Here is a 24821-nt window from a genome sequence, read left to right on the forward strand (position 1 = left end):
TGAAAATGAAACCATCCAGGTTCTTGCAGCTTCAGCTCTCATACTGGCTAGCAGTGCAGAACTGATGTGAGCGTATGACTTCTCCCTTAGAAGCCTTATCCTCCAGGGCCTGTGAAGTGTAGGAATGTAGCAGTATAACAGACGAGTCTCCACATTTTTCTAAAATGTGATTTTAATAGAAATTTAAGAGCGATGCATGTTTTAGACAGTGGTCATATTTGAAGCATGTCCCAACTGATTTGAAAAACTTAGGGTGTTCTAGAATTCTATGCAATAGTAACTCACCAGGGAGACATCCATATAGTTGTGCCAAGAGCCCCTTCTCAGCTAGGGAATCTCCCCGGGTTTTATTGAATTATTAATCTCTACTCTGAATTAATCTGGTCATTTGGGTCTATTTTGCCCCATCTATTTTTCATGCCTAATGCTTTCTAGAAATTAAGTATTGTCAGTAAATCTATAGGCAACTACTGAGTTTTTAATAGGTGCTAGTCACTGTGCTAGAACCTGGAAGAACAGTGTTGGCAAAATACATGACACCCTTCTTTTTTACCATCCCTTAATATTATGTGACAAAGCAAAGGAGAGTGAAAGGAAGGAAAAAAGAAAGAAAGAAAGAAAGAAAGAAAGAAAGAAAGAAAGAAAGAAAGAAAGCAAGCAAGCAAGCAAGCAGGAGCCGGGATGGCACACCTAGTTAAGCACTCACATTACAGTGTACAAGGATGCAGGTTCAAGCCCCTGGTCCCTGCCTGTAGTGGGGGAAGCTTCACAAGTGGTGAAGCAGGGTCGCAGTTGTCTCTCTGCCTCTCTTACCCATTATCTCCCCCTCCCCTCTCAGTTTCTCTTTTTTTTTCTATCCAGTAATAAATGAATAAATAATTTCTATATATATATGAGAGAAAGGAAGAAAGGAAGCTCTTTAATACTCACTTACAATATGCTTCTTGATGGAAACAGATGGCCCCGTGAGACTCCCCTGACGTGTGTCCTCATGACTCGCTAACCTTTCCTGTGCAGTACTTCACTATAGTTACTCATTCAGTCGCCCGTTTATTCGCTTGGCCTGCTTATCTTCCAGTGCTCTTCCCCGGAATACGTCTCCATGAGGTCTGAGTCCTTGCTCTGTCTGCGCCTTGCTGTATCTCCAGAACCTAGAACTCAACAGGCACTTCAAAGGTGCTAACTGAAGAAATAGGCTTACCTGTGGGGACTGAGGGTGGTATCAAAGATGACTCCCCAGTTCCAGGCTTGCCCTCTGGAAGGGAAGAATTCCCTTTTCTTGGAGTTAAAGAACAACTGTAAAGAACCATAGTGAGGACATGATAGAGATGACAGATTGGTTCCCACAAATGCTGGACTTCTGGTGTCTTTGCAATGGTGTGTTAGACGGGGAGTTGGCCAGACTCAGAGGCCCACCAGCTCATGGATGCTGCCCAGGGATGGAAGAAGTATAGCAATGGACTGTGTGAGTATTAATGAGTTGTTGCATCATTGATTATAATTGTTAAATTATATGGTGTAGGAGAATACTTACAATTAAACCGTTAAAAGTTTCTTTAAAAGAAACACTTCAGTTTAAAAAATGAGAAGGATTTGTGTCCCAGCATGAGGAAAAGCTAGTCAGTAAAGAATACCCATGTAACTTTCTTTTTCTTAATTTAAGAAAGGAGACATTAACAAAATCATAGGATGGGGTGGGGGTACAACTCCACACAATTCCCGCCACCCAATCTCCATATCCCATCCCCTCCCCAATAGCTCTCCCACTCTCTGTCCCTCTGGGAGCATGGACCCAGGGTCGTTGTGGGTTGCAGAAGCCATGTAACTTTCTAAAGCTACTTTTAAAATTGCAAATCCTCATAAATACTCTAGAGGAGTAAGGTCTGATTTGGAAAAGCCAGTCTTCGGCATGAAATCAGTTAAGTTCCACAGGAATAAAAGATAGTGCTGTATGTACTATTAAGCCTTTAAAAAAAAATTATGAACATTGGGACCAGGGGCTATTGCAGAATTATTTTATTTTTTTTTATTTCTTTATTGGGGTATGGATTGTATACAGTCAACAGTAAAATACAATACTTTGTACTTGCGTAACATTCCCCAGTTTTCCACAGAACATTTCTTTTTTTTTAATATTTATTTATTTATTTATTTATTCCCCTTTTGTTGCCCTTGTTGTTTTATTGTTGTAGTTATTATTGATGTCATTGTTGTTGGATAAGACAGAAATGGAGAGAGGTGGGGAAGACAAGAGGGGGAGAGATAGACACCTGCAGACTTGCTTCACTGCTTGTAAAGCAACTCCCCTGCAGGTGGGGAGCCAGGGGCTTGAACTGGGATCTTTATGCCAGTCTTTGCTTTGTGCCATGTGCGTTTAACCCGCTGCACTACTGCCTGACTCCCTCCACGGAACATTTCTACCCTCACTGGGTCCTCCTCTGCCATCATGTTCCAGGACCTGAACCCCTTGCCCCCTCCCAGAATCTTTTACTTTGGTGCAGTACACCAACTCCAGTCCAAGTTCTATTGCAGAATTAGTATGTCTTAAGCCCTCACTAGAGAGAGGAAAGAGGTGTTAGAAAGAGGGTGAAGTTCAATTGAGCCTTACCTTTTAGGAGGTCCAGCGTTTGCTATGTGTGTGGACTCCCATCAGTCTGGATGGTATAAGCTGTGCTGTTAGTATCGCTAGGAAACTTGCTTGTGTTGTGAACTGCTCTCATGATGATCAGACGCCAGGAGAACATCACACTGTCTGCACTTCAAAGCTTTAACAGGAGTATTTAGGAATTCTCTGGTAAGGGGAAAAAAAAGAGTCTTGTCACTTACATGAGAAGGGAGAATTAAAAAACCATTGAATGTGATGTTGAGGCTAATACATTTTATTAGGTGTAACCTACACTGTCAGAAAACAAGTTAAAAAACTATTGTGACGTTTAACCTGTGTTGAATGTTAAACTCGTTGCCTATTTCTAGCAGCTGTCTGATGGCTAGTGGCCAGTTGCTAAGCCTCTCTCAGCATCATTCTCCTCTTCCTGATGAGTGGTAATTAATGAGTCTGACCTTGCAAGGTTGCTAAGTGTTAGGAAAAGGCTGGCTTGTGCCCAGCATGTGTGTGTATCACGTGGCTAGGAGGCTCCCATTGGCAAGAACTATCATTTCCTGTGCTGTAATGGTCCACAGTTTCCTGGTGCTAAGGCTCCAGCTCTGAAAGCTCATCCGTGAGAAGACATACTGAGTCCCTGCAGGGGCACGAGGGAGGGCACTGCCTGGGCCGACGCTATCACTTCTCATCACGCTCATAAATGGACTCCAGCCCCCTTATTGCGGTAGATGATTTTCCAAGCATGAGTGGAGAAAATCAGAAACTGTTGGAGGGGGCCTGGTGGTGGCGCACCTGGTTGAGCGCATGTATTGCAATGCGCAAGGACCCAGGTTCGAGCTCCCGGTCCCCACCTGCAGGGGGAAAGCTTTAAGAGTGGTGAAGCAGGGCTGCAGGCATCTCTCTGTCTCTCTCCCTCTCTATCACCCCCCCATCTTGATTTCTGGCTGTCTCTAGCCAATAAATAAAGATAATAATAAATAAATAATTTTAAAAAACAGTTTAAAAAATATAAAAAGTTAAAAAAAAACTGTTGGATAAGATTTGTGGGAGATACCCGAGGGAAATAAAACACAAACAGGCTGGTGGATTTGAGAAGGAAAAAAAGGTCACCCTCCAAAGCTGATTGTAGAACGTAGCCCTGCGCCAGTGTCACCCTGAGAAATAAACATGCAACTTGGGGAAGCAAATGCATTGTACTTCAGATCAGGACACATAATAATTAAACTACTGAAAATTAAAGTAACAAAAGATCTCTCAAGATTCAGCGCATTTCTTTTTTTTTTTTTCTTTTTTTTGGGCTTGGAACAGTTCGTGATTTCCAGTACAGTCGTTGGCATAGGGGAACAATTTCTCATCTCCTCATGATAGATGTCTGCAAAACATTCTCACCTCCAACTCGGGTCCTTTTCCACCACCAGACACCAGGACCCCAAATCCCCCCTCCTACTCCCCTTCCTGCCCTCCTTGACAGATACCTGTGCTTTGGTGCCAGATACTAAACCTAGTCTTAAGTTTTACTTTGTGTTTCTCTTTCTGTGCTTGTTTCTTATATTCTGCTAATGAGTGAGATTATGCGGCTTTCATCCTTTTCTTTAGAAAAGATCAGGGTGGGTGGTGGTGCAACTGGTTAAGCACTCATAGTATGAAGCACAAGGACCCATGTAAGCATCTGAGTTCTAGCCCCCAGCTCCCTACCTGCATGGGGGAAGCTTCACAAGCAGTGAAGAAGGTCTGCAGGTGTCCATCTCGCTCTCTGGCTTATATGTCTATCTCCCATTCCCCCCTCACTTTATCTGTCCTATCCCAGTAAAATGGAAAAAAGGACCACAGGGGAGCAGTGGATTCATAGTATACAGGCACGGAACCCCAGCAATCACACTGGAGGTGGAAAAAAAGTGAGGAGAAAGGAGAAGAAGGAAATGATGATGATGATGATGATGATGATGATGATGATGATGATGATGATGATGATGATGAGTAGTAGTCCAGATGACAGCAAAGTTCTCATCTGAAATCACTGGAGACCAGAAGGAAGTGACTCATGTTTGCAGTACTGGAGTGAAGAAGTGTCAGCTGTACATTGCACAGCTAGGGGAGCTGCCCTTGAGGGATGGAAGGGAAGTCAGGAGGAAGGGAAACTTGGGAATTTGTCGTCGGCAGGTATGAAGAGATGTGCGGTGGGGAGAAGGGCCCAGGAGCTGGCAGGGATCCCTAGTGAGCCTCAGGTAGTATCAGTGAACTCCTCTAGTGTCATTGCTACTCGGGTGAAACCAGAAGTCTAGTGACGAGTGTTGGAAGTGGACAGAGACATGGCTCTGGGGAAAGAAATATAAGATGGAAGCAGAGCAAGTGACCCAGCATGGCTGTGATGACAGATGATGTGACCCAGTTGGCTTGGGTTCCAAGACCAGTCCCTTCCACCCTCGGGCAAGGCTCCGAGGCCTCACTTCTGGCCTCCTGGAAGTTTAAGAGTCCGCAGTCTCACAGTGCTGTGACCAGACTCCCTGAGGGCAGCTGATCCCAGGAAGCACCTTAGTTAGCTGCTGCTGCTACTGTTTCTGTTGCTGGAGTGAGTTGGGCAAGTAGATCAACAGAATGGAGACTCCAGACTACAACAGCTGAAGTTTTTAACTCTGTAGCAGAGAGCATATAGCCAGCATCACCATGTCAGGTCAGAAAGTCAAGGTGGGTGTAGAACTGTACATTGTAATCTTATAACCTTGTAGCATACTATTAATAACAAATAAAAAAATAATAAAGGCAATAGAAAAAAAAAGTCAAAGTGGGAGAGGAAGGTTGGCCTGGCAAGCATTGGCATGAGAAGATCTTGATGCATGGTTTGCCACATTCCACAGTGTCATGGACACCCCCTCCCCAACCTAGAACCTAGAACAGTGCCTTGGGGGCAGGCTCAAAAGGGAACTTTTTGCCACCCCTCTCTCCTCCCTGAGTATGATTCTCTTGACTACCAAGCACAGTCCTCAGGTGCAGAGGCATAACTCACTCGGACTCTGATTTCAGAAGGATGTGTCTGGGGCAAGGGCACTGCTGGAGGCAGGAAGACAGGAGCAGGCTGCTGCTGTCATCTGTGGCAGAGATGGGGGCGGGCAGAAGAATGGAAGGGCACAGATGAACCTGAGAGAGAGCTAAGCTTTCAGACAGCAGGGAGATGGGAGGAACGAGGACTGATGATAAGATTTTAACTCAGCCTCTAGCTGATGAGCACAGAGGCTCAAGGTGAGGGTGTGGTGTAAGTAGGAGGACCTGTCATCTCCCTGCACACATCCTGCGGAGGTGCCAATCAGAGGAAGAGAGCCAGATGGGGAGGATAAAACAAATGGCTTAACATCATGTCTCCAGGCTTGACCCCAAAACAAACTTCTGGGCAGTTTAAGAAGCATGCAGCCACACTGTGTTTAGCACTTAGATGTGTGGAGCATTTTCACTCACAGTGTGTTGTTCTGCTCTCTCAGCTATTGGCAAAGTGGCAGGGCCAGTGTACCAACTGGTAGCTGAAGAAATTGATGTGTGTGGAGGTTGTGATAACAGTATCTTTCTTTCTTTCCTTTTTGCCTCCAGGGTTATTGCTGGGGCTCAGTTCCTGCACTATGAATCCACTGCTCCTGTGGCCATTTTTATTTTATTTTGTTTTTTGGATAGAACAGAGAAAAATAGAGAGGGGAGGGGAAGAGAGAAAGAGAATAAGATAGACACCTGCTGGCCTGCTTCACTGCTTGTGAAGTGATTCCCCCCCACAGGTGAGGAGCCGGGGGCTTGAACTGGGATCCTTATGTGGGTCTTTGTGCTTCGTACTATGTACACTTAACCCAGTGTGCTAATGTTCAGTCCCCTGATAGCATCCTTTTTCATTGGTAACCCTCACGAGTCATCTTTAAGCTCAGTGGCTGTCCATACAGGTCCTTGACAATCTGAGGTGCTCCCTTGGGCATAAGGCCAGGTGTATTCACATATAGCTGGATCATGTCCAGATTCTGGAAGTGATTATCAGATTTATCTGTGATTCAAAAAGAAAAAAAGAAAATTCAACTTGAACAAAAGCCAAATGCAAACAAACCAAAAGGGAGCAAGAGTCTTGATTTTTTTTTTTTCCTGAGGTGCTAGGGAACAGCATTTATACATTAGCTCTAAGTGAAGTGTCTATTTCTGTTAGATGCTTCTGGGCTTATTGTAGCAGGATAACCTTGGCAACGTATTGTGCACAATTGTATTTGCTTCCCTCAAAGAAAAAAAACTTCATTTACCTTTCTGCTTTCATCTCTAAAACTATATACAAGATCTTCAGGTCAAGGTATATGCAAATATACCTTGTAGTATATTTGTAGAAGAACCTGAGTCTATGTCGATGGGAAAAGATCAAGGCAAGTCACTTCCTAGACTGAATGCAGCTCAAATAATAATCTAGAAGTGCTTCTCTCAGTTCATTTGTTTTTGTCCTTTGGGGGGGGAAATCTCTATCGAGATAACAAATTCTTAGTATGGTGTAAGTAGATATTGAAAACTACTTGAGTCTTTCATCTTTCAAAAATCTCTCCAACGGGGCTCTAGCAGGATGTCAGCCAAGGTAGAGAGGAGGGCTTGGCTCATGATGAGAACCCAGAGTTTGTGTTTCCATATCTGGATATTCTGTCCTATGAGACTGTTTCTTCTAGCACAAGCCACTTCCTTTCCATTGAGTATTGTATTTCTCTTCAACAGTAGTTTTAATGACCGTGTGACATGTCTCCCGATTCAAATTACTCGGCACATGTTTTAGCAGACAACTAATTGCTCAGCATCTTGCTAGTGCTCATGCATGGCATCTGAAAAAGAAGAGAAGAGTGGCTTAATGAGTATTAGCATCATGGCACAGGGCATTTTGCTTGTCACTTCTGATTGTCACATTGAATCACATGCTTGATCTGCGAATTCGATGCAAGCTGCATCAACAGCTGACAGAGTAGATCGAATCCAAACAAGATAAAGGCTCTTTTTTAATGTGATGGTGGTAGAAAATGTGCTCAGGGTTTCACAGGGGTTGCTAAATGGTCTTCCTGGCCCATGTGTATATGTATTCATATAGATGTGTTCCCATGTGGTTCCAAGTCCTCATGCATGATAGAGCATGTGTTATAGCTGTGAAGCCTCATCCTTGACCCAAGGGTCTGGCTTGCTCCTTTCCCCTCCCTCCCCAGAACTTCCCAGAAGGAACAGCTCATGCTAACATTGCCCAGGGAAGTCTTCACCTTATAGTCTCACCTTAGTACAGTGCCAAGAATGTGAATTGCATGAGAGGAAATGACACTGTAGAGACATATCACACTGCATTTCAGAAGCTAGAAATTGCTAGCCTGAGGCTCTTCACACCTTGAAAGGGATTCTGTCCTTACAATGTCTTTTGTGCAGTATCTGTTTATGTTTCTTCCCCCCCCCCCCCCACCTGCCTGACCTCACTTCAAAGACACAGTCCCAGTGTGTGACTGCAAAGGGTGTGTTGTGACTCCTGAGGCTCCAGGTCTTCTTAACTTACACTTTTAATTTGCCGCTGATTGTTGGATAGTATGCCAGTTCCCCCTGGCTTCTGCTTAACCATATGCCTATATAGGGATAGATTTAATCCCATTCAAAGCTTTGGTCTATTTACATAAATCACTTTTACATAAAGCACTCCCTCCAGGGCATTGGTGGTTCAGTGATAGGATTCTCGCCTGCTCCACCCCCTCTTTGTCACACCCTGATCCCCTCCTTGTCACACTCTGATTTTCACCAGTCACTTTTCTCTCCACCCTCTCTATGTCACATCCTGTTTCCACCCTACTTGGCAAGTATATATAAAGACAGCATTGTGAGTTTTAGAGTACCTTGAGTTTAACTTAGCTCGTCTTAGATTGTGCTGCATCCTGCATGAATAAAGAGATACTGCCTACAGCTCAACCATGAGTCCCTGGTCGTCTGGTACCCACCCGTGAAGCCAGCCCGGCGAAAACAACATAACCCGTCGAAAACAACAACTGATTTTCCATCTAGAAATCCTGCCTGGGAACTTCACTACCAATATGTAGCTCTTCTTCAGCCTTCCTTGGGCTCTTCCTAGACATTTGATCTTTCTCCCTCTCCTTCTCCTTTTCTCCTGGACCACAGCCACTTGCCAGGAAAGACTGTGAAAGGCTGTCATCTTGCACCATGATGAATGGGTATGCCAGGCCTGGGTGGTGACACACCTGGTAGAGCACACACATTGCCATGCACAAGGACTTGGGTTCAAGCCTCCAGTCCTTACCTGCAAGGGAGAAGTTTCCCAAGTCGTGAAAAGTGTCTCCCTTTCTCTCTCTCTCTCCCTCTCTATATCTCCCTTCTCTCTCAACTTCTCTGTCTCTATCCTAAATAAATATATTTTATAAGAGAATAGGGGAAAATAAATAAAAGAATAGGTATAGGGAGTCAGGCGGTCGCGCAGTGGGTTAAGCGCCAAGCGCAAGGACCGGCAGAAGGATCCCAGTTCGAGCCCCCTGCTTCCCACCTGCAGGGAAGTAGCTTCACAGGCGGTGAAGCAGGTCTGCAGATGTCTAGCTTTCTCTCCATCTCTCTTATCTTTCCCTCCTCTCTCCATTTCTCTCTGTCTTATCTAACAATGATGACATTAATAGCAACAACGATAATAACTACTACAAGGGCAACAAAAGGGAAAATAAATAAATATAAAAAAAATTTTAAAAAAAGAATAGGTATGTCTATTCAGACCTCTCCCCCAGATCAATTATATTAGCTACATCTTATCACACATGCTAGCATAATGCCAGAGAGGATGATCGTAGTGTGGGAGCGCTCGCGCCCCATGAGGAGCTGGCCAGTCTTGCAATGATGTGATTCCTCGCGCCCACCTTTGCTGCAGTTTTTATGAGATGTTCGTGAAATGACAGAGTGCGATCGAGAGTAATGCCAAGATAGACTGGCTAGGCTTCATGCCGGATTCTCGTATCGCCAAGCTGCACATTAAGCTCACGCGAGGCTGAGGCATGGTGTAGATGGAAGACAGATGATACCATTTTAGCAGTGCTAGGGATTAGTGGCCATTTTTTACAGTAATCAGATATCAGAGACATGTCTTTCGTGAGTGTTTCCTCGAGGATGTCGAAGTTGGATGCCTGGGTTGCACAGCAGATGTCATCGGCATAGATGAACTTCCTTGAAGAAGTTTCTGGGAGGTCATTGATGTAAATATTAAATAGCATAGGAGCCAGAACAGAGCCCTGGGGGAGGCCACTTGAGACAAGTCTCCATCTGCTAGACTTGTCACCCAGATGCACCCGGAATCTTCTGTTTTGGAGAAGAAACGATATAGTGTTGGCCACCCATGGAGGCAAGCATCTTGAGATCTTGACTAGGAGACCACGGTGCCAGACTGTGTCATAGGCTGCTGTGTCATAGGCTGCTGTGAGATCAACAAAGACAGCACCTGTCTTTAAATTCTTCTGGAATCCATTTTCAATGTAAGTTGAGAGGGCCAGGGCTTGTTCGCAGGTAGATCTTCCTGGGCGGAAACCAGCTTGGGCGGGTGATAGGAATTTCTCTGTAAGAGGAGAAATACGTGACAGAAGCAGCCTCTCAAGGAGTTTGTAACACACGGAGAGGAGAGAAATTGGTCTATAGCTGGCGGCCAGTGTTGGGTCTTTCTTTGGTTTCAAAACCGCTATTACCTTTGCACGACGCCAAACTTTGGGCATAGACTCAGATTCCAAGATGTGGGACAGGAATGAAGCGAGCCACTTCTTTGCCGCGAGGCCCAGGTTAAGAATGAGTTCTGGGGTGATGTTATCATAGCCAGCAGCTGTTCCTGGTTTAACCCTCTTCAAAGCGTCTTCCAGTTCAGATAGTGTAAAGGGAGAGAGTTTTGGAGATGGACAAGATAACTGGAAGTGGGATGACCACTCATGGGAAATTTCTCTTTTCCAGACTGGGTCGATCTTAGCACGTCCAACTTGAGTTAAGTGACTGGCCACTGAGTTTGGAGATACGGGAGGATGGGAGATGGGAGGGGGTTGGCTACCAGAACCCATACTGTGAAGAAGCTTCCAGGCCTTCCTACTTGAGTGGGTGAAGTTCAGACTTTCCGTGAGCTGTTGCCAGCGGGCTTGGCGTGTTGCATCCAGGGAGGCAATGAGATGGTCGGCCACATCTGGGTCGCCCGACTCAATCATACTGCTTTAGTAGTTGCTCGCATTCAGCATCAAGACAAGGCGTATAGTTAGCACGTCTCCCAGTATGGTTCCGTAGCCCCCATGTCCACTTGGTCGATTCCAAATTATATTCCTCCATGAGGATAATTTCTGGAACCATCTGTTCCACCCCGGTTCCATGGCTGCCAGTTCTTAGCAACATCGCCCCGCCAGATATTCGTCGGGATGCGGCATCATCTAAGTTCATTTCCCACGTCTACGCTGGACCGGACCTGCCAATATACGCGGATATCTTCGCCCACCCTGTCCAACGCTTGACGTCTCGTCACCCAATCTGGTCCCCTACGCCTACACTGAACTTCTCTGTTCCAGACTCTTGGAAACAGAGTTGGCAGTCAGCTGAGGTCAAGAACAAACACCTCATCACAGACCCCTGCAAGCGTCAACCCGGCTTTGACCTAGCACGTTATGATCGGGCCCTCCTCAATCGCTATCGAACAGGCCATGGCCGGTGCGCCACTATGTTCCATCGCTGGGGAGCCAGAGACGACCCGAATTGCCCCTGCGGCTACAGACAGACTATGACCCACATAGTCAACGACTGCCACCTCTACTGATTCAAAGGAGGTCTCGAAACTTTACATCAGGCTCAACCTGACGCTGTTGACTGGCTACGAAAGAAGGGCAAACGCTAGAAGAAGAAGAGTCACACATGCTTCAGGGTCACCCTGAACCCTGACAAAAAGAGAAGAGATTGAAAGCCAAAACACATCCTGACTACCAGACATGTTGTATGCATTAACTCATTATACCTTCAAAAAGAGAAAAACATTTTACGCAGTTTATAGAGCAGGATACTAGTTCGGAGAGGTTAGTAACCTGCTTCAAGTCTCACAAGGAACTAGGCACTGAGCTTGGAATTGGAATCTCATCTTTCTGACTTGGAAATCTCCCATCTTTCCACTGCCCCACTCTGCTGGCCTGTGGACACAGGTCACCACCACTGGCTGCCAGAGGCTATCTGTCTCAGATACTCCCAGCCTAGCAAGTTCTGCCAGCCACGGGCTTTCGTGTTCCAGGAGGTCCAAGGCTCGCAATACATCACAGTTTTGTGCCTAGTCACCACACCTTTCCCAGAATCTCCCATGGAGCTAGTTATCTCCAGGGCAGATTTACCATTTTCTACTGCCAGTTTCTGCCCCAGAACTGGGGAGACAGTACACCTTCACCACTGCAGTTCATCCTGGTCTCAGTCTTGCTCGGACTCAGTGGTGAGAGGCACGGAACTTCTCAGAATTTGCTTCTCTTCACATCCTTGTGCTCACCCGAGCCTCAGTACCACGACAATTAAATGCAAGACCAGAGACCATAATTTGTTTCAAACTCTTAATTATCCAGAGGCAACCTGTCTGTGTTTTCTTCAGCTCCTGAGATACAGACAGGCCTCCTCAATATCCAGCAAAAGCCTGCAGGGCCCATCTGTTCTACCACCTCTATGCCTCCCCCCTTTCCTCTCTCTGTCACCCTTGTACTTCATAATTGGCACCTCTTGACAGACCTTTCTCCCTCCCTCCCTCTTCCTATGTTGTATACCACTCTCCCCCATGTCTACAGCCCCACCCCCGTATATCAAGTTTATGTGCCTGTCCCATGTAATAAACTCCTCATCCACCATGCTATCTCCAGTTTCTGGCATGGTAGATGTGCTGGACAGATACATCTTGAGTGGATGATTGACTGTTTAACTGTAAAATAGCCCTTTGAAATAATACCCACCCGCCAGTTGAGGTAAATAGTGAAGACAGAGAGGTTGCACTGGGGTGAACAAACAGTCTTGTCTGTCTCTAGAACTGGTGTTTCTCACCCAGTGACAGACCCACTCAGGCTCTGCAGTCCTCCCACTGGCCTTCTTATCTCAGCTTCTGGGTTAAGACAACCCAGCTCCTTTTCTTTGCAGCATGTGGACATTGATTTCTCAGATGCTGATTTCTCATTCAGACTTCTATGCAGCCTGGTGACAGGGACAGTAGACCAGTCATCATCTCCTGGTTGTATACCTGTTCCCTGCATTGTAGATTCTTGATAGAGACTGAGACTCCCATTCACCTGTTTCAGTCAGGTCTCTGTGGATCACCAATAACAGAAGACCCAGCTTAGTATGGCTTAAAGAAAAGAAATGGGGGGCCAGGCAGTGGCACATCCAGTTAAACGCACATAGTACTAAGCACAAGGACCAAACAAGTATTCGGGTTCAAGCCCCCACTTCCCATCTTCAGCAGAGACGCTTCACAAGCAGTGAAGCAGGTCTGCAGGTGTCTTTGTCTCTCCTTCTCTATCTCCTCCTCTCTTTCCTCTCAGTTTCTCTCTGTGCTAACCAATAAAATGGAAAAAAAATGGTCACCAGGAGCAGTGGATTTATAGTGCCAGCACTAAGCCCCAGTGATAAGACTAGAAGCAAAAGAGAGAGAGAAGAAAAAGAAAGGAAAAAAGAAAGAAGAAATGTATTTGTTTATGCAATTGAAAGAATTCAAAGGCAGTGTGGCTTCAGTTATTGTTATATTTGGAGTTCAAACAAAACCTTCAAGACTCAGTGTCATTCTTCACCATTGCTGTCTGCTGCCAGACTGAAGCTGCAGACTTCTCACTGTAGCAAAATGGCCATTAACTCTAGTCTCTCGTTTGTCTTGATCACACATCCTCGGAAACCACCCCACTCCCAGTGGCTAAACGGGCATCTGAGGCATGTCTCAATGGCCCAGTTTTGCAGATCTACTTATCTCCCCCTGATCTAATCATATAATTGTATCTGATTAGAGCAAAGCCCACTCTTGGCGCTCAAGGTGAAGTCAAATCTACCAAGGACTAATAAATCAGAGGTGATTCCTCAAATATTTGGGGCACTGTTTTTCCCAAGAAGAGGATGAATGGATACCAAGCTATAATATAATCTTTATATAATAAAGATTTTATTTTATTTTATTTTTTGCTACAATCTCTTTTTAAAATCTCCTAAATTGAACTCACACCTCCCCCAGACGTGGCTTGTTCAGCGCTGTCTCTGTTCTTCACAAAGAAAAACGTGTGGCCGCCTATTCCTCGCAGAGCTTCCGGAAAGACTGCATCAAGCCTGGAACAGTAAACAGATCCTAGAATCCTCCTTCCCTCAGCAGAGGGAGTGAGTCAGCGTCCAGCTGTTGCCTACACAGGTTGTGCTGCTCTGAGAAGCCTCAGTCCATCTTGTCAGTGAGGACCAGCCAGTCTCCCCAGTGCAGAGCTAGACTGGTGGGTACTAGCGCCAGAAGTCAGGCGCTGACACAGAGGGCCCGACCCTTCAAGGGTCTCCTGATGCTCTGCCTTCAGATGTGGAGAATCCAGCCTGCTCTAGAGATACAGACAGGCCTCCTCAATATCCAGCAAAGGCCTGCAGGGCCCATCTGTCCTTCCACCTCTTTGCCTCTCCCCCCCTTCCTCTCTCTGTCACCCTTGTACTTCAATGGCACCTCTTGACAGGTCCTTTCTCCCTCCCTCTTCCTGTGTTGTATACCACTCTCCCCATGTACAGCCCCACCCCCGTATATCAAGTTTATGTGCATTTCCCATATAATTCACTGGGTCATAAACTCCTTATCCACCATGCTGTCTCCAGTTTCTGGCATGGTAGATGTTCTGGACAAATACATCTTGAGTCGCTGATTGACTGTTTAACTGTAAAATAGCCCTATGAAATAATACCCACCACCATTTGAGGTAAATAGTGAGAATTAGTCAGGGGAGAGAATTCCTCAGATCTCCACACTGTGCTTCTCTAAGGTTTTCAGTAAATGTGTAGGCAAATGGTGACCCAGCAAATGGTCATAGCATCCTCTCCTCTCCTCTCCTCTCCTCTCCTCTCCTCTCCTCTCCTCTCCTCTCCTCTCCTCTCCTCTCCTCTCCTCTCTCCCCTCCCCTCCCCTCCCCTCCTCTTTTCTCCTTTTGTTTTCTCTCTCTGTCTCCTCTCTCTCCTTTCTCTCTCCTCTCTCTCTCTCTCTTACACACACATAGTTGCACACACGCACACACTATGAATACCATCTCTCCATTCCCTTCTCTCCCTTGCATTCTTTCCACCTCCCTCACCCCATTTTTCTCTCACATACCACAACTGCTCTGTCACGGTGCCTTTTCTGCAAGTTCCACTACCCTCCCTCTCTTCTCCCCTCCTCCTTTCCTTCTCCTTCTATTCTCCCTCCTTCCTCTCCCTCCTTTCCTTACCCCTCCACCCTCCCTCTTCTCTCCCCATCCTTCTTTCTCTCACACATGTTTGAATGATGTGTATAATAACTGTCTCTCCTGGGCTCTCTCTCTCACACATAAATACGCTCTTCCCCTTTTCTCTCTCACACATACAGGTATTTCCCTGCCCCACACACGTGCACACTCACAGACACGCACACTAGGTCCAAGCTCTTGCGTCACATCTATGACTGCTCTGCTTTCAACGCTTGGTTGGCATCCATGGGATTTCCAAGATCACTGTGTCCACCCCAAATGGCAGTCACATCCTAAACTTTGCCAAAAAGTTGGATGCATGAGCTCAGGGAGCCCCGCAGATGAGGATGTATTTTCAGGGGAGAAAAATGATCCGAGCCTGGTCACATTGCATTGCAGAGAGGCCCTCAGCACTCTGCCTCTAGACTCATACTTGCCATGTCTCTCTTCTAACTATTCCAACGTGAAGTGCATCCCCCCCCCTTCCCTGTGTTCCCACTGTGTCCAGTAAAGGGGATGCTGAGGATGGAGTCATGCATCTGAAATAATTGATAACTCAATGAGGAGACTTCTGTTTGCAGATGATTTTGAGGCCATCAATTCAACTTCCACCCAACAAAAAACCTTAACTAAACAACCAAAGAAGTTACAGATAGGAAGTCGGGTTAAGTGCACATGGTGTGAAACACAAGGACCAGCTGAAGGATCCCGGTTCGAGCCCCCGGCTCCCCACCTGCAGGGGAGTCGCTTCACAGGTGGTGAAGCAGGTCTGCAGGTGTCTGTCTTTCTCTCCCCCTCTCTGTCTTCCCCTCCTCTCTCCATTTCTCTCTGTCCTGTCCAACAATGACGACATCAACAACAACAACAATAATAACTACAACCGTAAAACAACAAAAGGGAATAAATAAATATTTTTTAAAAAGAAGTTACAGATCAGGGCCTGGCCGGTGGATCTTCTGGTACAGTATACAAGGACCACCACATGGGAGCATCTGTGCAGGGGGAGGGGGGTTACTGCGCTGGACTAATGCTTTGGTGTCTCTCCTTCTCTGTGTGTCTCTTTCCTTCTCATCTTCTGTCTCACCCTTTATCCACAAGAAAGAAAAGGCATAGTCACCAAGAACAGTGGGGTATGCAGGCACTGAGCCCCAGTGATAACTTTGGTAGTAACTAGATAAATAAATAGATATCCCAGATCATTTTAGTAGATCTGTCTGTATCAGCCCTGGTTACAGGAGGGGCCACCCGCAGGCCAGAACTTGTGCATGAACTCACGGCAAGCACTGCCTGGAGGGGTGTCTGGACTAACTCCAGGGCAGCTATTATTTGAGCAGCCTGGAAAATCACATTCTCTGCCCAAGGGATCTCTTCCCAACGCCCAATCTTGGAGCAGTCAGGCTGAGAGAAGCTGTAAGGATAAAGCACTAGGCAAAAGCCTCATCTTAGAGAATCTGGTAACTTTCTCCACCAGGCAATATGACAACTGTAAGAAAAATCTGGAGACGCTGAGATGCAGCATCTGTGCTGCTTGGCAGAGCCCCTGGTGTACTGTTGGGGTGAAGTGTTAATGCTTTGCTCACCATCCTACCTCCTTTCTTTCTGCATCTCCAGACCCTGGTATCAGTAGCCCTGCCAGTGCCCAGAAAAAAAACAAGGTTCATCCGTTGTCATGGAAGTTCTCAGCTTCTTCAGAGGCTGGGCTTTGAATCACTGCCTTTGCAAAGAGATCCCTCCCACCAAACAGCAAAGAAGCCTTATGGAAGTGGGGGATTGCTTTTCTAGATAGTACCTAGTATTGTCAAGAGCCTCTAGCACGCTAAGTACTGTTCCTAAGCATGGCCCCACTAAGAAGTTTCTATGCACCCATTTAGCAGATGTGGAAACTAATGAAAAGGAAGTCAAAGAATTTTTAACTGGATAGAGACAGAAATTGAGAGGGGAGGGGGAGATAGAGAGGGAGAGAGAGACAGTGAGACACCTGCAGCTCTGATTTACCTCTTGTGAAGCTTTCCTCCCTGCAGGTGCGGACCAGGGGTTTGAACCTGGGCCCTTTCGCACTGTAATGTGAGCGCTTAACCAGGTGCACCACTCCCTGGCCCTGGAACTCAAGGAATTTGTCCACCCCACAGCTGGAAACCTGAAGAGTCAGAGCTCATAGTTCATGCCCAAGTTGTCTTCTTAATCTGCACTGTGATGTTCTCACAGTGACGAAACTCTGCAGTCTTTCTAAAGGACAGCTTCTAAAATGCTTGGTTGAATTCTGGTCAGTGGTTTTAATTTCGGAGGAAGGGGGGAAAAAAATCTCTAAAGACAAATTTATTCAAGTCCCCTCTCAAGAGATATTTTTGGCTCTGTACAGATGGAATACATCTTTCTGTTTCAAATCCTGAAGTCCACTGTGGTGGATAATGCTAAAATAAACACACACACACACACACACACACACACACACACACACACACACACACACACACACACGTCAGGCTCCCGTTCCAGAGGTGGGACCGGTAGCAGATGGGCATGATTCGCACCCCCAAGGCAATGTCCCACGACATGACACCGAGAGCTCAGAGCCTCCTGAGTGTCTACAGAGCCTAGGACCAGCACAGTGCCCACTTAGAGGTCTCTCTGCCCAAACAGCTGGGACATTGGGAAGGGAACCTATCTTCCTCTGCTGATGCCATGAGCCCTTTGCTTAATGCAGATCTCGCCAAAGAAGAGCTCAGTGACTTAGGGGGACGGAGAGGTGCTCAGAGGAATTCAGCTCAGAGAGTCTTGGTGCTCCTCATCTGCTCCAGCGTGTGTGTGTGTGTGTGTGTGTGTGTGTGTGTGTGTGTGTGTGTGTGTGTGTGTGTGTGTCTACAAAGCAGCTGTGGAATCTCTCGCCCAGGTTTATTAGTTTCCCTGCTAAGTCAGAGTTGCTAGCTCTTTCATCCCCAGTGTCTGGCAGGAAAGCACAAGATGCAAATGCAACCGCGTCTTGGCTTTTTCTGTATATTGTCAAGGATCTTGAATTCACAGAGAAAGAAAGTAAAAAAAAAAAAAGTTCACATGACATTTCCTCCACCAAATTAGACTTAAACTGGGCAGATTTAAATGTGCTTTGGTGGCTCTCTCTCCCTGTTGCAAATGAGTCGGTGAGGCGGAGGGGGGGGGGGGGAACGGGTTTGGGGGGTGTTCTCAGCGTGGTTGTCTGAGACTTTGCAGCTTTCTGCACCTCCTTCTAAAGCCCGTGATAGCAACAGATGATGGTGCCGCTCTGTCCCTTCACTGTGGGATTGCTCTCTGCTGGAAATGAGTGTTTTCCTCAGAAGAATTCCTAGTTCAGCCTCTGTCTTTGGGCTTTTCCAGCCATGAGAACATGGAGCGAAGATGCTGAAACCCGTTCCCTGTGTCCTGGTGTTTAATTCTTCCTTGAGACACTGGAACTAGATCTGGGTAGAAGAACTTGACAGGGAGAAAGTGACCCATTCCAGTCTTCTTCTTCTAGCGTTTGCCCTTCCGGTAATTGTGGTCGTTAATGTTGACTTGTCCTTTATTTCACAGCTAAGTATTATTTCTTATAATCCTTTGTTATAGACTGCTTGGTTGTCTTCATATTTGTTTTCCAACAGAACTGGGTCATTTTTGTCCTATGGGATAGGCCAGCTTTTTGTCATTTTGAACAAAAATATCTAAGCATTGAAAAATTAATTTTAAAGGACATTTTGAACTATTGGTTTTGTTTCAGATACATGAGGGGGGGAAGGGAAATGTGTCTCCTCTCCTCCCCCCCCCCACTCTTTCATTGACTGCTTTACAGAAACAGGTAGGATTTTGTTCTTCTGTTGATAATACAGAAACCTGATGTGCCAGAAGTGAAAGTCATGGCCGCCTTCTCTGCAGACTTGCCTTCTCTGGGGACTGGGTGCCCGAGCTTAGATGCAACTTTTCTGTTCCTACATCCTTTCACGTTATCAATCGTTTCTCTAATGAGAAGAATGAGTTTTGCTATACCACTCCTGTTTCTTAGAAATAGCTATTTTCAACTTCTACCTTTTTTTCTTTCTTTCTTTCTTCTGGAATTCATTTCTAAGATCTTACTTCTTCATACCTTGCTGTGAAAAGGCTTTATTCTCTGAAGCCCCCAGTACCCCAGCACAAATGTTATTTTTCTATTCCTGGGAATAGAAGAGTTGCATCTGGCTTGAAGAACACTGAACTACTCCAGACGAACCCCACAAGTAGTTTGGGGGAGGGCACATACATGTTTCTGGGGATTTCACCGAAAAATTTAGGTTTTGCTCAGAGCAGCAACATGATAATTGAGTCCTCCCTCACCCAGAAGGGGCAGTAAGAGATTTCTTCCAGGGGCCCTAAAAGTGAAAAATTACTCCTTTATTTTTTTAACTTATTTAATTTTATTGTACTAAGCCATAAATATGCATCCTTTCAGGTTATCAACCATTTCTCTAAATGGTTTTGTTATCATCCCACTTCTGTTTCTTAGAAATAGCTATTTTCAACTTTTATCTTTTTTTTCTTTCTTATTTCTGGAATTCATTTCCAAGATCTTACTTCTTCATACCTTGCTGTGAAAAGGCTTTATTCCCTGAATCCCCCAGTATCTCAGCACAAATGTTATCTGTCAACCCTCCACATCCCCAGCACATTCACAACAGAGTCGTTCCAGACCCCGTTTCAGAGCTCTGTTGTATGGCCATGTTCTAATGACTGACCCGTGGTGTGTGCCCCCCTCTGAGTGTGTAGTTCACTCACTCTGAGTCCTGGTTCTAGAAAACCTTCTGGTCACGTGCTCTCATGTGTGTCTCTTCCACTGTACTGGACTCCGCAAAAAATCACACAACCCTTTCAGGCTTGAGCACTTTTTCTTTGTTTAATTTTTATTTTCATTAGTGAGTCAGTAGTAATTCATAAGTAATTCATAAGATAAGTGGGGTGGTGTGGGGCTAGATTAGTATAATGGTTATGCAAAGAGACTCTCATGCCTGAGGCTCCAAGGTTCCAGGTTCAATCCCCTCGCACCATCATAAGCCAGAGCTGAGCAGTGCTCTGGTAAAAAAATAAATAAATAAACAATAAGGGGGGGTATCATTCCACACAGGTCCCACCACCAAAGTTTTGTGTCCCACCCCCCCACGGTGACCACCATACTTTCCCCAAGGTCATAGTATGAATTGAATAAATATATGTGCTCTTTCTCTTTTGAAGTCTGTGTGTTTCAGTTCTCTGTATTCCACTGATGAGTGAAATCACCCCATAGTTGTCCATCACTTCCTTTCCTACTTCACTAGTTATGACCTATTTAATCCCAGAGGACACATTGTTATAGTCGGGTTTTTTATTGTGACTCACATTTATTAGATGAAATATAAATACTTATATTCTCTGTGTTTTTCTGCATGTTTACAATACAATAGATTGTTTTCTAGACTGCTGATAATAAACTTTTGCGTATTTTTAAGCTTATAGGAAAATTAAGCTAAAAATACATGGAGTTCCTATATCCCTTCTTAGAGCTTCAACACACACACACACACACACACACACACTTTCCTCCTGTTATTAATATCTTATCTTAGTATGGTCCATGTGTTATAATTAAGTTGATATTGGTACACTACTATTAAGTCCATAGGTTAGATATTTGTTTGAATATATCATACATAGGTTTTGACAAATGTAGAATGATATCAGTCTGTCTGTCATGACAGTACCACACAGAATAGTTTCACTGCCCTAAAAAAATAACCCGGGCTCCACCTGTTTGTTCCTCACGCCTCCCTACCTCCACCCAAGCCCATGGCGACCCCTGCTCTTACTGCCTCCATAGTTTTGCTTTTCCCCATATTGTTGGGATTATATAAAATGGAGTCTTTGCAGATATACTTCAGAATAACACTTTTTAAAACCAAACTTTAAAAGCTAACTGGGAGTCGGGCGGTAGAGCAGCGGGTTAAACGCACGTGGCGCAAAGCGCAAGGACCTGTGTAAGGATCCTGGTTCGAGCCCCCGGCACCCAACCTGCAGGGGGGTCACTTCACAGGTGGTGAAGCAGGTCTGCAGGTGTCTGTCTTTCTCTCCCCCTCTCTGTCTTCCCCTCCTCTCTCCATTTCTCTCTGTCCTACCCAACAACGATGACATTAATAACAACAACAATAATAACTACAACAATAAAACAACAAGGGCAACAAAAGGAAATAAATATTAAAAAAAAAAAAAAGCTAACCACATTGAAGGAAGCACAACCCAGCAGCAGGAATGTCACGATTTTGACGTCACCATTGATCATTTACAAGATGCTTTTCTCTTTATATTTTTTATTTCTTATCTTTATTTATTAGATAAAGACAGCCAGAAGTTGAGAGGGTAATATACAAAGGGAGAGAGACACCTACAGCTTTGATTGACCACTCGCAATGTTTTCTTCTGCAGGTGGGGACCAGGGGCTCAAACCCCGGTCCTTTGTGCATTGTAACGTGTGCTCAACCGGGTGCGCCACCACCCAGCCCCCATGCTTTTATTCTCTCTCCCCCCCCTCTCTTTTCCTTTCTTTTTTTAAATGTTTTTTTTAGATTTCATTTATTGATTCATGAGAAATGATAGGAGCAAGAGAAAGAACCAGACATCACTCTGGTACATGTGCTGCTGGGGATTGAACTTAGGACCTCTTGCTTGAGAGTCCAATGCCTTATCCACTGCACCACCTCCCAAACCACTCTTTTTTCCTTTCTTTCTATCTTCATTATAGTCATTTTAAACTTCTGAGTACTGAGTGGTACTCCATTGACTATATGTGCCATGACGTTTTTGTTGTTGTTGTTTATATATAAACCTAAGATTGGTGGGGCCAGGTGGTGGTGCGTCTGGTTAAATACATCTGTTACTATGTGCAAGTACCTGGCTTCTACTGGTTCTCACCTGCAGAAGGAAAAGAGGTCTGGCTTCTGTATTTGCTTGTCTGCTGGACACGGAGGTTGGCTGATTGATCCACACCCCCAACATGCTGGACAACTCTTTAGAACTATTTGTTTTCTTCCTTTCATCCTTTTTTTTCTTTCTTTCTTTCTAGAACATAAGCATTGGTTGAACCTCACAAATTAGTTCTCTAGCTTTCTCTTTTTCTCTGAAATTGGAAAATTATTTGGGGACCAGGTGGTGGCGCACCTGGTTGAACACACATGTCACAACGCTCAAGGATCAGGGTTTGAGCCCCCAGACTCCACCTGCAGGGGGAAAGCTTTGCGAGTGATGAAGTAGGGCTGCCAGTGTCTCTCTGTCTCTCTGCCTATCTGTCACCCCCTTCCCTCTCAATTTCTGGCTGTCTCTATCCAATAAATAAAGGTAATAATGAGAATTAAAAATAATAAATTAAAATCAAACCTATCTTAAACTGCTTTTGCTTTAACATGCAGTCACTCCAATAAATTCTACTCTCTGTTTTTCCCAGTGAAAAGATGAACAGAAACGGAAGTCTTCTTTCCATCTATTTCTTCTGTTTTCTTTCTTCATAGAGACAGAGGAGGAGTGGGGGGGGGGTAGATAAAGGTACACACCTGCAGCACTGTTCCACCACTCATGAGCCCACCCCCCCCACCTGCCCTTGCAGCTGGGTCCAGGGTCTTATTATACCCAGGCCTTGCAGCATAACAGTGTTTGCCTGGCCTTGTCCATCTGTGATGCATAAGCTTTTGGAGTTCTGCATGAATTCATCTAATGTCTGCTTATCAAAGGAATGTACTAAGGCAGTGACATAGACAACTTTAGGGCCACTCATTATTTGTAATCAGATGTTGAGAACTGCCACCTTTTCCCACTGATAAGCAGCTCTTTTGAAGCCCTTTCTATCTTTAAGGTCAGTGTTCCCATCATCAGAACCTCTCCAAGTCCTGAACCATGATTTCCCCTGGTGCAGCAACCGTACTTCCAGCTCTGTTACTTTGAACCTATGTAGGACTCTTGTCACTGAAACCTTTAATCCAGGATACAAAGAGATGGGTTCATCACACTGAATTGAAAGCCTAACCTAGCCATGAAACCACTCACTCTACTACACCTTATTTTTAAGGTATGACTATTACTAAAGATGCATGTGCACAAGTTTCGAGAGTCAAAGTTTGTAGGATGGGTGGTGGCGCACCTAGTTGAGCACACACATTACCGTGTGCAAGGATGAGGATCTGAGCCCCCAGTCCCCACCTGCAGGGGGAGAGCTTCATGAGTGGTAAAGCAGGGCTGCAGGTGTCTCTCTGTCTCTCTCCCTCTCCATCACCCCCTTCCCTCTCAATTTCTGGTTGTCTTGATCTAACAAATAAACATAATAAAAAAATTTTAAAGAGTGAAAATTTGTTTTTTAAAAGCAAGCTATTGGGGGCTGGGCAACAGCGCAGCAGGTTAAGTACACATAGTGCAAAGCACAAGGACCGGTGTAAGGATCCTGGTTCGAGACCCCAGCTCCCCACCTGCAGGGGTGTCACTTCACAAGCGGTGAAGCAGGTCTGCAGGTGTTTATCTTTCTCTCCTCCTTTCTCTCTCTTCCCTTCCTCTCTTGATTTCTCTCTGTCCTATCCAGTAATAACAAGGGGAACAAAATGGGAAAAATAGCCTCCAGAAACAGTGGATTCATAATGCAGGCATGAGCCCCAACAATAACCCTGGAGGCAAAAAAAAAAAGCAAACTGTTTTAACCACCTCTTTTTCCTCCACCTCTCTCTCTAATGAGCCTGAGGTTCTTTGTAAGTTGTTCCACTTTAGACTTTATCTGTTATTTCCTGCCATTTATCAGGGGAATGTAGTCTCCCCACCACCACCACCGCCACCACAATTCCCTTTGTTTTCAGTAAAGTTACATTTTAAGTCAGTGCTTTATTACAGAATAGATGTTATCTCCAGCTGATCCAAGTCTTAAGTTGTGGTCAATGTTTTTGACTTACTCTGAATTTTAGTAAATGTGTTACACATTTTTCAAAGATTATAATGTCAGGAGCCAGGTGGTGACACACCCGGTTAAGTGCACATAGCAGTAAGCATAACAACCTGCACAAGGATCCCCGTTCAAGCCCCCGGTGCCCCACCTGCAGGGGGAATACTTCACAAGCAGTGAAACAGGTCTGCAGGTGTCTCTCTTTCTCTTTCCATCTCTAGCTCCCCCTCCTCTCTCCATCTCTCTCTGCCCTATCCAATTTTTTTTTAAAAAGTGGGAAAAATGGCCACCAAGAGCAGTAGATATGTAGTGCCAGCACTGAGCCACAAAAACAACCCTGGAGGCAAAAAAAAAAAAAATAGAATGTCTATTTGTACCATTTAAGTTAGGATGTCATCAGTGTTTTCAGGGGTCAGGGAGCACCTGGGTCCTCCTGGTCTGTCTGCACCACTTGTCAAATGAAGCAGCAGGTTTCTCCAGCCAGTCTCACCTACCTGTGAAGAGAATAATAAACAGCTGGAATCCCAGAGTACAAGTCCACTTGTAATTTATTTTTAGATGGAAGAATTATCCAAGAGGAATGAATTTTAGGTGAGGAGTATAAAGATCTAATTTGCAAATGGTTTGAATTTTCATCTCTGTGGTTTGTCCTTGATGCCTGTCTTCGTAAAAAGAGACTTTACCTGAAGCTTCCTTTTTTTTTTATTTTGCCTCCAGGCTTATCACTGGTGAATCCACCGCTCCTGATGGCCATTTTTTTTCCCTTTTTTTTTTTGTCCACCCATTTTATTTGCCAGGACAGAGAAATTGAGAGGGGAGGGGAGGGGAGGGAAGAGAAAGATAGACACCTACAGACCTGCTTCACTGCTTGTGA

General features: G+C 45.2%; 1 protein-coding gene across 5 annotated transcripts in view; it reads left to right on the forward strand.

Annotated features, from left to right (window-relative positions):
- MYRIP (myosin VIIA and Rab interacting protein) overlaps positions 1–24821 on the forward strand; it is a 347454-nt gene that overhangs the window by 172916 nt on the left and 149717 nt on the right. The window lies entirely within an intron of this gene.

Source organism: Erinaceus europaeus, chromosome 21 (assembly GCF_950295315.1).
Source record: "Erinaceus europaeus chromosome 21, mEriEur2.1, whole genome shotgun sequence".
Classification (NCBI taxonomy): domain Eukaryota; kingdom Metazoa; phylum Chordata; class Mammalia; order Eulipotyphla; family Erinaceidae; genus Erinaceus; species Erinaceus europaeus.